The sequence below is a fragment of the Bidens hawaiensis genome, unplaced genomic scaffold (assembly GCF_021521415.1).
Source record: "Bidens hawaiensis isolate Kalapana, Puna unplaced genomic scaffold, B.hawaiensis_p1.1 tig00047034_1, whole genome shotgun sequence".
NCBI lineage: Eukaryota > Viridiplantae > Streptophyta > Magnoliopsida > Asterales > Asteraceae > Bidens > Bidens hawaiensis.
Window position 1 is genome coordinate 128,022 of NW_027498416.1, and position 10,953 is coordinate 138,974.

At 37.0% G+C, this 10,953-nt stretch overlaps 1 pseudogene across 1 annotated transcript; it reads left to right on the plus strand.

Annotated features, from left to right (window-relative positions):
• The first annotated feature begins 2,686 nt into the window (after positions 1 to 2,686).
• Positions 2,687 to 7,475, plus strand: LOC143596831 (uncharacterized protein At3g17950-like; annotated as a pseudogene). Its single transcript, XR_013146788.1, has 3 exons — positions 2,687 to 3,059; positions 3,122 to 3,247; positions 6,790 to 7,475. The product of XR_013146788.1 is annotated as an uncharacterized protein At3g17950-like (transcript).
• Positions 7,476 to 10,953: the final 3,478 nt, after the last annotated feature.

Sequence of the window (10,953 nt, forward strand, 5' to 3'; positions counted from 1 at the left end):
ACGGCGACACGTGTGGATAAAGCAAGTTGGCAACATGTGTCAAAAGGGCGCGAGCCATAAAACTCGCGCCCACGCTCCTGAAAAAGCGTTCAGATTGACCACATGCTCACGTCGTCATAACTTCCTGCACATCCTGAAACCGTCAGAAGACGCCAACGTCCCTTCAACCGTTTGGACTATCCTTATCCTTTCACTAACCCTCCGAATTTCAAAAAGATTCAAAAAGATTCAAAAATAAGAGGGAATATACCCCCTTACCTTGGAAAGCAAGAAACCATAAGACAAGTGCGGGTACAGTGTCAAGGCGAAACCCTTCACATACTTAGCACTTGCAGGGAATTGAAGCCAAGAAGATCGATCTTATGGGCCATGCTTGCGGAAAGAGAAATAACATTCCCGCATGGCGGGAACGTTGAGAACTAGATTATTTGAAGCTTCAAGGTGGAATTGGTTGTTTAACATAACTGATCACTATGTCTAAAACTACCAAACCTCGTGGAGAATCTACACAAGTGAAACTCAACACTCCCGACTTGCGAAAAGGTTACACACCTACCCGCATCATACCCAAAGATCAGGCAGAAAAGTCGGGAATTTTCTGCAAGTGACATTAGGAAAACTGCGGGAAGAATCCCCACGGAGAACCTTAAAAAACGAAAACCCCTCTTTAAAACCCCTTGCTTAAAGTCCAAAAGTTCCCCTCACTTATTAACAATTCATGAGAAGAACAATGGACTGGGGGGACTTGAAGAGGTAGGTCCCCGCAAAGCCCAGTTGGACCCGCAAGACTCACCTTGAAGAGGTACGTCTGCGCAAAGACCAACTGGATCCGCAGGACCCACCATGCTCAGAGATGAAGACCTTACACACAGTAAGCCAGCTGTCCCCGCAGGAAAGCCTCCCTTGGTACAGTACCCTGCCTGTCCCCGCAGCTGTGGGTACAAGCCAAGAAGGAAGGCCACCCGCACTAACAGTAAGGCTACACGCATAAGGCACTAACTATTATACTTCAGCAATGTCACCTGAAGAAGGAATGAGCAGGGCGGGAATATTCCCGCTCAAAAGAGCCAGTCCGTACGCTTCTAGAAGATCTTTTGTACTATACCTACCAAGGTATGGACAAATAGACAAGATCTGACAAAAGCGACCCATGAACCAATCACAGGGTGACAGCTCACTGACAATAGTACGAGGAGGAGCACGCTCCAGTACAAAATGTCACTATCAGCCGCTGCCTACCCACCAACTCCCATCGTGGCACGAACGTAGCCCATAGTTGGTGGAAAAGGAATATTATATACAGCTGGCCGTACCTGCTTGGAAACCTACCTTCGGCTATAAATACACCAACACCTTGGAACGGTATCATCATCTTCTCTATAGCTATTTCTTTCTATATACATTTATATTCAGAGCAACCTAGTCTGATTCTCACGCCGGAGGGTGGTCACAAGGAGGAACCCCCCCTTCTCAGTGACGAGCTTACGGTGTCTGTTTTGCAGGTTGAGAAGAATAACCATCTTTGCCGGACCTAACCCTCGTGGGAAACATCTACTTAACCCTAAGATTATCCTTAATCTGTCGGGGTCACATAGTGTTTCTTCATGAGGTTAAAAGGTACAAAAGTTGTGCACCTACTGTTTACAAATTACACTTTACTTATTGACCAAATGACAAATTATAATAAACTTTAATATAATTTAGGAGGTGTGCGGTACACATTCGTTCAGATTTCAGTGTAAGTATAGTTTTTCAAGGGTTTTCTAAGAAAACCATTGTTTGGCGATTTAGGACAGTGTCCTAGCTGAGTCAAGGGGTGTCCCCTTGTGAGTTCCAAGGGGCAACACTCCTAGCTAGCCTGGGTTGCACTTCATCAGGAACGCATCAACAGATTGGTATGAATGGTAAGAGGTTGCTATTGCTCGGCAACAACTTGGTTACTAAAGATCGGTAGCAACTTTGCTCTACAGTAACAACTTGTTCAAACGGCAACTACTTTGTATATCGGTAGCTAGTGAGCTAAATAACAAATGAGATGCTGTAGAATTTTGTTATTAGGTACGATCATAGAACTTCAGTTTTTACCAAGTTTACTATCGAACGGAAATCCCGATGCCAATGTTAGTATAGTGACTACACCTTAACTACTTAACTGTTTATGAAGCATTGCTACGTCACACCACAACCATTGTAATGGTGCAACTGATATAAAAGGATCATCAGGTCTAATTCAATCAATCAATCAGCTTTCATTCAAATTTTAAAGAACTTCTCGTTTTTAGGTATTACTCTATATTTCTAACTCAATTATTGATTTGTTTAGACGCGAAGTACTTTAATCTAAAAGTGAATATCACACATGATTCAGAAGGCCATCCAAGCATATATAAATTCTAGGGAACTTACAAATCTAAGTACTATCATATCATGATAATATCGATATTGGGTGTTATTAAAAATTACTTAATACTATTTAAAGTATCAGAATAGTAGAAGTTCAAGGACTTCTACTTAACCCAAAAAACGCACATTAATTTCACACCCCAAAGTCACATTCGATTGCGCCCTTCTCTCTTATCCCTCTCTTGTAACTCAACTTCTTCACCCATGGGCGACCTATAGCCATGGATTGCAGTCATCTTTCTCTCCCTCTCTTCCACGTCTGTGTTTATTGTTTCACGTCGTACTCCCTAGGGCTACAAACCGCCTAATGTGGTTGTTGTTAATCAAAAAAATAAAATATAATTACAATATCTTTAAAATTAAACTAGTGATTAAACATTTGACCACATATACAATGTATGGTGAAGTGCAATGATAAGTAATGAGACCCTCTTTTTGACCCTCATCATGTTTTGTTCTCTTTACTCTTTGAGCCAGAAAACCATGTGTTGTAAACTTGAACCTCTTTTGTTTTTTTACCCTTTAAATCCTAACCCACCAACATCATATGACTTGACCCTTCCACAAATATTAACCACATTCAAACAAACACAAACTGCACCAACAGCCTAATCAAGTCCGGTACACCTCTAGCAGGTGCATGCATGGCTCGACAGGTACGAACCCATGTGACCGTAATTTCTGACTAAGTTTCTTTATATGATTGTTTTAACCGCAGGTTGAAGAAGGTGGATGGCCGTTAGGGTTGCAGCCTCTGAATCTAAGAGCTGTTTCATTCAGTACTCTACTCAGTGGCTCTCCATCATCTTCATCGCATTCTTCAACTTCAGATTTAGACACTGAGGTACGTTTCATTTGATAATTTGTTTTTTTTAATATATATAAATATAATGTTATTGCTTAGGAATACATTAAAAATTGTTTGAATCTATTGAATGTAGTGTTTCTTAAAAAGTGCTAGTTATTTTTTGAATTTAATTAGAATTACTAAAGTAAAAAATGTACATTTGTTATTGGATGTTACACAAGTACTTATAGGATGATTGTTTCTGGAAATAAAGAGTATAAATTGATGATGGAATATGTTGTGTAAATAGGTTTTGTGAGTTAGTGGCAATTGGGTTTAAATGTTTTATTATAGACTTATAGTGGAGCGCATTTGTCTTTAGAGAAATTTTGTGAAGCTCGAGTTTTATCTATAACTAGTGTTTTTTTCTCGGCGTGTTGTGTCGGGTAGGTCGGTAAAACACAAGCGTTGATATGGTAAGTTGACGTGAATTCAGTCAGTTGCAGTTACTTGCGTTATTGTATCGGAACTAAGACAAAAATAAAACAAAAAGATTATAAAATTTGGGGGTGAACAACGGCGTGACGTCGGTCAGTCAAACTGGATCATTTGTATAACCAGACCGGTATTGATACCGGGCATTGAGGCAGTTGAGTCTATGCGAATTCAGTAGGTTTTTTTCATGTTCGTTACGGTACCTGAACTAAAAAAACAAAAATCAGCATTCGGTCGGTTTTTGTTATGGTACTATAACTAAAACAAAACGCGGTGAGTCTACGCGAATTTGGTTGGTTTATGTCGCGTTCGGTACGGTATCGTAACTAAAACAAAATAATAAAAAAGAACAAAACCAAAATTCACATTCGGTAGGTTTTCATTACGTTCATTACGCTGAAACAAAAAAAAAATACTACCATTAAGGTGCCGCAAAGTGACCCAATCGGGACTTTGCGGCACCAAACTCTTTAATTATATTATATAATAATTGTTTTTTTTAAACCATACACACACTATTTAATTATTTTTTAGTTTTACATATCATATTAATTTTTTGGTAAACACATAGTTCATTTACATTTGCGATCATAGTCAAACTTGATAAGTGAAGCTTGACTTCAAGCTCATTTATTAAAGAGCTCCAATATAAGCTCAAGCTTGAGATTGATTTAAGTTTTAGAGAGCTAATTTTGGCAGGGGTAGAACCGGAGGGGGGCAAGATTTCACCACTGAATTTCGACTAGCTTACGAACGGCATGATATGCTTAGACCCATAAAAAAAGCATGATGTCACGCATATAATCATAACATACATAGCACACCTGAATTATTAGTCGTGCACCATGTTAGTTAAGTTATATGTCTCGGACACGATTCTACGAGTTATAGGTTTCGGTCACGGATAGACGAGAAACGCATACACACTAGTAACTGCTTTGTTGTGATAGATAAGTCGATCATGTAACACATAATCAAATGGTTTTTTTTGAGTTCTGTCAATCTTTATTTTTATTTTGATTGATCCAAATGTATGTGACTGGATTATAATTTCTGTGATCCAAATGTAGAAGGATATAAAATGTCTTGTGACCTTGTCCGTACATAAACATGCTAGGTGTGTTAGTGGTATATGTTGTAGAATCTTGACACCCTCCCAGGTTTTAAATTAATTTTGATAAATTATTCTTTTCTTGTAGAAAATGATATTGTCTAAGGAAAACAATAAAATCCATGTGCCATGTTAGCTGAAATTTGCAAATTCATGAGTCATGACCACCAATTATTTAAAAGACTTGATTAGAATCATGAAAAAAAAAAGTATTTATGTGATCATTGCCATGAGAAAGTAAACTATATATTCCTACTTTTCATGTTTAGATATAACCATTAATGCAGAAAGTACTAGTTGCAATTCTATACCATAACACATTTCATTAGAAAGGATAAGGTGTAATTAAGTTTGTCTTACTCATATTATTATTTGTCTCTTAATATTTGGATCACTTGGTCATGTCTTCTTTTGGTGCAATATTAAAGTATATGATTAAATACTTTTATACCTTGAGATAAGTGAATTATCACATTTTTGGGAAATCGTGGCCATCTTTTTGAAGAATAATAATTAAACTTTCTTTTCATAATCTTTTTGAAAAATAATAATTAAATCTCCTTTTCTTTATGAAAAGAAGGTGATGTTATTGTTAGCGCTTATTAAGGCTAATTTGTTGGTAGATAATTTAATTTTCATCCTATTGTGATTATAGATAATGAAAACTTATACCGTTTAATATAATTTGTATAGGAGTCTTTAAACTTCTAATATACTACAAAGAAAATAAAACATGACACCGAAAAACACATGAAACAATCCTGAACCACGAACCTAAGAGTATTCGACCCCACAAAAATCAAGAGTAAAACCAACTAATCCCACATAAAAAACTCTTGAAACAATGAAAGAAAACCCACATGAAACAAAACTGACCCGGAAGGCAAAATCGAACAAGCACATTTTCCACGAAATAACCCTAATAATGAATACTCGTTGCACTGTATCGCAAACACAAAGCAACCTAATCATCATACAGAACCTTCAGAGTCCCTTGAGATCTTTCGGTAGCAAAACCATGACTCTCATTTTTTTAACTGTATGTAAGGGCATGCTTGGGATTGAATTTGAAAAATGCGTATTGGCTTATTAGTGTTTTCAAAAAGCCAATAAGTTTAAATGTGTTTGGCAATCACAAAAAACTTTTTTATTTTAACTTTTTGAAATGGTTAAAAAACACTAAAATCTCCAAATCCTGACTTTTCAAAATGATTTTTTAAAAAGAGCAATAAGCCAATAAACATTTTTCAAACTCAATCACAAACATGCTCTAACATCCCACATCGATTGAGTAGGAAAACGCAACCTTTTTTATAACGAGGTGGATATTTTCTCTATCATAAATATGTGAAAGAAAACGGACACTGAATTTTTTTCACTTAATCTTTCTGATACTATATTTTCTGTCTTATAAACATTAAGTCTCATGTGTTAATTGTATTCTTGTAAATGGGTCGACCCATGATAATGGTTCAAAAGTCTTAAGCCCATAATTTTTGGACCTTAAAAATGAGTCAAATGACCAAAATAATTAATCTGGGTTAAAAAATTCTTAGCCTAAATTTTTGTTTCACCAATAGAAAATTTGGATATAAAACCTTTTAGCCTAAAATAATAAATTTGGGTGATAATTTCAATATTAAACATTCAAACAAGTTCAACGTGCTATGGTTTTGTATCACAGTTCAATTTGGTTATGGGCCGAGACATAACCAAAACTGAACCGTAACTTTTAGTCTAAAAAGAACATAACAATCCATTAATTATTAATTTAGGTCGGTTATTTCAGTTTGATTTTATTGATCATTTCAGTTTTCTCCAATTAATCAATTTAATTTTCTATCGACCCTAGGTTATTAATATGAAGGATGCATGTGTTACATATATTCATAGTAGTTTTTTAGCATCTTAGTATTTAATTTAGGTATCAATACTATTAATTGTCAACAAACTCAAATTCTCAATGTTTCTAATGAGATCATACATCATGCAGTCGACAGGATCTTTCTTTCATGATAGGAGCATCACTCTAGGCAACCTCATGGGTGTTTCAAGCATTGTAGAGCTCTCAAGAAGATCCCTAAGAAGAGGCAAAATGTTATCCGAAACACTTTCTCCCAAGACAAAAACAAACCTTAAATCGAAACCTTGGTGTTTTGGTTTTTGTTTTGGTTTATGCCAAAGAGACAATGCTGACATCATCGACGTCTCCACACACAAACGTTGTACCCCTCGGTCACTTTCTAGAAGTGGAAAGAAGAGCGGCTCAAGATCATAGACGAGGTCAACATAGTCCTCTTGTCTATGGAGCCGATGAGCTCACGTTAGCTCAACCTTTTAGGGATTCGTCTAACTCATTGTTTGTGGATGGTCGGATCATGCCGCCTACTAGGTCAAGCCCATGGTCTGGTTTGGAGGCTAATGATGAAAGAAAGAGTAGACGGTTCATAACTTCTTGTTTTAAAGTTGTTTTATGTTTTTATCTGTCTCACTTCGATATTAATAACGTTGTATGAGGTTATGTTTTGTTTATTGAGATGTGGTGATTATCTGAAGTTTTGTTCTCTTGTTTGAAACAACATTGTTGCTTTTTTATTTTGGAATGAGTTTGTTCAAGTTTTACATCATGAAACTTTTTATAGTTTCAACTTTATTAGTAACGAATCCATTGAATATTCAAATTCATGTGATTGGTAAGGTTATACGGGTCCACAATTTTCAAATCAGTTGGTAAATATCATGTCCCCGTGTTTGATAAGCTAAATAATTTATCCTAAGTCTAAAATTCATGTTTAAGGCTCGTCTACCAGACCCTCAGGACTCTTACCGTTCTATATTGACAATCGAAAGTCTCCATATATCGACTACCTCATATGTTTTTTCGGCTCAACCAGGGCCGGCCCAGAGGTAGATCGGGCCATAGCCACCATTAAGGGCCTGTTTTGAATTGGGCCATAGCCACCACCAAGGGCCAGTTTCAAGATAGGTCTCATTTTTTAAGAAAAGAAAAGGAAATTAATATAAAAAAATTATGGGTATGGCATGCTTTTATGTTAGTTATTATCATTCTTTAATATTAGCTTAGTTACTATAGACCATATTCAATTACTTAACGGTTATGGTTTTTACTAGAATAAGCATAGTAGACTTAACTCCTTAAGGTAATAGTTTACAACTTCAGAAGATTTTTTTAGGATAAGCCCGCAACACCCACATGGGTGACATGTTCTCCTCTCCTCTCTCTCTCTCTCTCTGGCAAAGACTTGCCGGGATTCAACCCATAAGGGGTCCTCGATAACGGCTACAACGGTGCACCCATCATGAAAACTCAATCAACCGTCCACCACCCGAGAACACCCCTACACCCTAAGTTCATTTTTTATAATACTGTATGGGGTATTTCAAATCACAAAGACGACACTAAGCTCAACCATCACTTTACCCCCCAAGACTTGACGATTGGAAAACCATCGTTGGTGGTTTTTCTATAGTCTTCCTTTTAAGTTATTCTAAAGTTTATTGACAAATATATGTTTAATACCTAATAATACTGTACTCTTTGGTCACTTTTGTTTATGGGTGCATGTATATTATGCCTAATGAATACTTTTCAAATAAATTTTTTAATGGTTTCCTTTTTGAAAGGACCATCAACTTGTTTGTATTCCTAGTTCTTGATTTGTAATAAATCTTGTCCTAAAAAATATTTGTTTAAAAAAGTTTACACACGTTCCAAAGAAAAAGGATTAAAGTGCATATGATATGGCAAGAAAGTAATATTATGGAGAATGCTTGAACGAAAAAATATTACTTTATACCCGTAAACTTTGACCACTTCAAAACATTTTCACTGTTTTTTTCTTCTATTTATTTTCCATTTTTGACTATCATAATTTTTGAACGATTTGATTATATATAAGACACTATTTTAATACTTTCACATATTTTGATGAATATTCTACTATAAAAATCAACAATAAACTATTAGATAGAAAATTATTAGCCACGTTTAATGTAATCTTTTTACTGTAATTAAGAATATGATTTGATCTGATTTCCTAATTATTCTTGTCATATTTGAATAATATTGGATAACATTTTACAGGTTAAATAAATATATTTATTATTTAAAAAATAAAGAAATAAAAGAATCTTTTGACACGTATAAAAGGTTAACTAGTTTAAGTTAAACTCCTATTGATACGCTATTATGATATATGACCCTCCAACTTTCTGAATTGTGCCACCTAAAGTCCTGCAGCAAGAATGGGGTCCATACGTGGTCCAGTTCATGTACGGACCATGGACTATTGGACTGCTGTAATAGCTGATACGAAGAGTAGATCGTGGATTGACCGGAATTGCGTAACTGGTCTTCATACCCAACCCATGTCAAAGTCAAGGTGGACCTTTTACTCTTTTAGGGGGTGTTTGTTTTTTCTTCAAACATCTTCAAGGGAGCTAATGTCTGCAGGCGCGCAGACATTACCCTTGAAGACTGTTTGTTTTTTTTCTTAAAACAGATCTGAAGTTATCTTCTTTCATCTTAAAAGAAAAGCAAGGAAATCTTGCTTAAACATCTTCACAAAAAAACCATACTCTTCTCCCCTTTGCAGCCACCCTCTCATCCACTGCTCCTACCACCGTCCGCCAACACCACCACCCACCGTACGCCGCCACCACCACCCCCGTACCCCGCCGCCACCGTCCACCACCATCCACCGCCACCACCACCGTCCACCACCCACCATCCATCACCACCACCGTCCACCACCCACCATCCATCACCACCACCGTCCGCCACCACCACCACCATCCATCACCGCCACCTACCACCATCCATCACCCACCACCACCACCATCCATCACCGCCACCACCACCACCATCCATCACCGCCACCACCACCGTCCACCACCCACCATCCATCACCACCACCGTCCACCACCCACCATCCATCACCACCACCGTCCGCCACCACCACCACCATCCATCACCACCACCGTCCACCACCCACCATCCATCACCACCACCATCCATCACCACCACCACCATCCATCACCGCCACCACCACCATCCATCACCCACCACCACCACCATCCATCACCACCACCGTCCACCACCAACCAAAACCATCCATCACCACCACCCATTGTCCACCACCACCATCCACCGCCACTACCCACCGTCCGCCGCCACTACCACCATCCACCACCACCACCTTCCACCACCCACCAAACCAAATCGGCATGGCAAGCAAAGACTAAAAACTAGATGTAACTTGAATAAATGACTTCTATCTTGTGAGATAAGTTTGACAGTTATGCAGACAGTATCAGCTTATAAAAACAAACAGTCTTATATTTTCAGCTTGCAGATCTTCAGACCACATCTTCAGTTGCAGACATGAAAACAGATGAAATCAGCTTGCAGACAGTTTATGTCTGCAAAAACAAACAGCACCTTAGCCTTTGGTCTTTTTGGTGTTAATCGAATTTAATTTCGGGCTTTACAAGTTAATAAAATCGAGTTATGATTTTTGAAATTTTGAAGCTGGAATAAAAGTTGATTTGTTGAAACTAACAAAACATGGAAGAATCAAAGTCCAAATTGCAACATATTGATTAATCAAATTATTGAAAATTCGAAATAGAGTACAGATATATAGTTCGGTAACCTTACCTTACCTCACCTTACCTTGTATATGAAAGAACGATAGAATTATTTAAGAAGTCAAAAGGATTTAGAAAACCGTGTTTTAAAGATTGTATATAAATTGGATTTAAATATTGTTTAAAAAAGCTTACATTCGAAACTGAAATAAGAATCCGGTTGGTTCCAAATTTACATCAATTTTGGTTTTTTACCTACTAATTTTATTTGATTTTAAAGACGGTAGGTTCTATTAAAGGTTTTGCTAACCGGTAGTTATTGAATATTGGATTTATGTACATATTGTGATACAATATGACCTTCCCTTTATATGTTTAGGGACTGTTTGGTTGTCTTTTAATAATTTTTGTTAATTAAGAGACAATCTCTTAATCATATAATTATTAAGTGTGTTTTGGTTCATCAAAATGAAACATCTAATTCGATCAACAAACTTCTAACCCATTAAGTTCCATAATGATGCTAAATGAAAATTTTAACCATTTA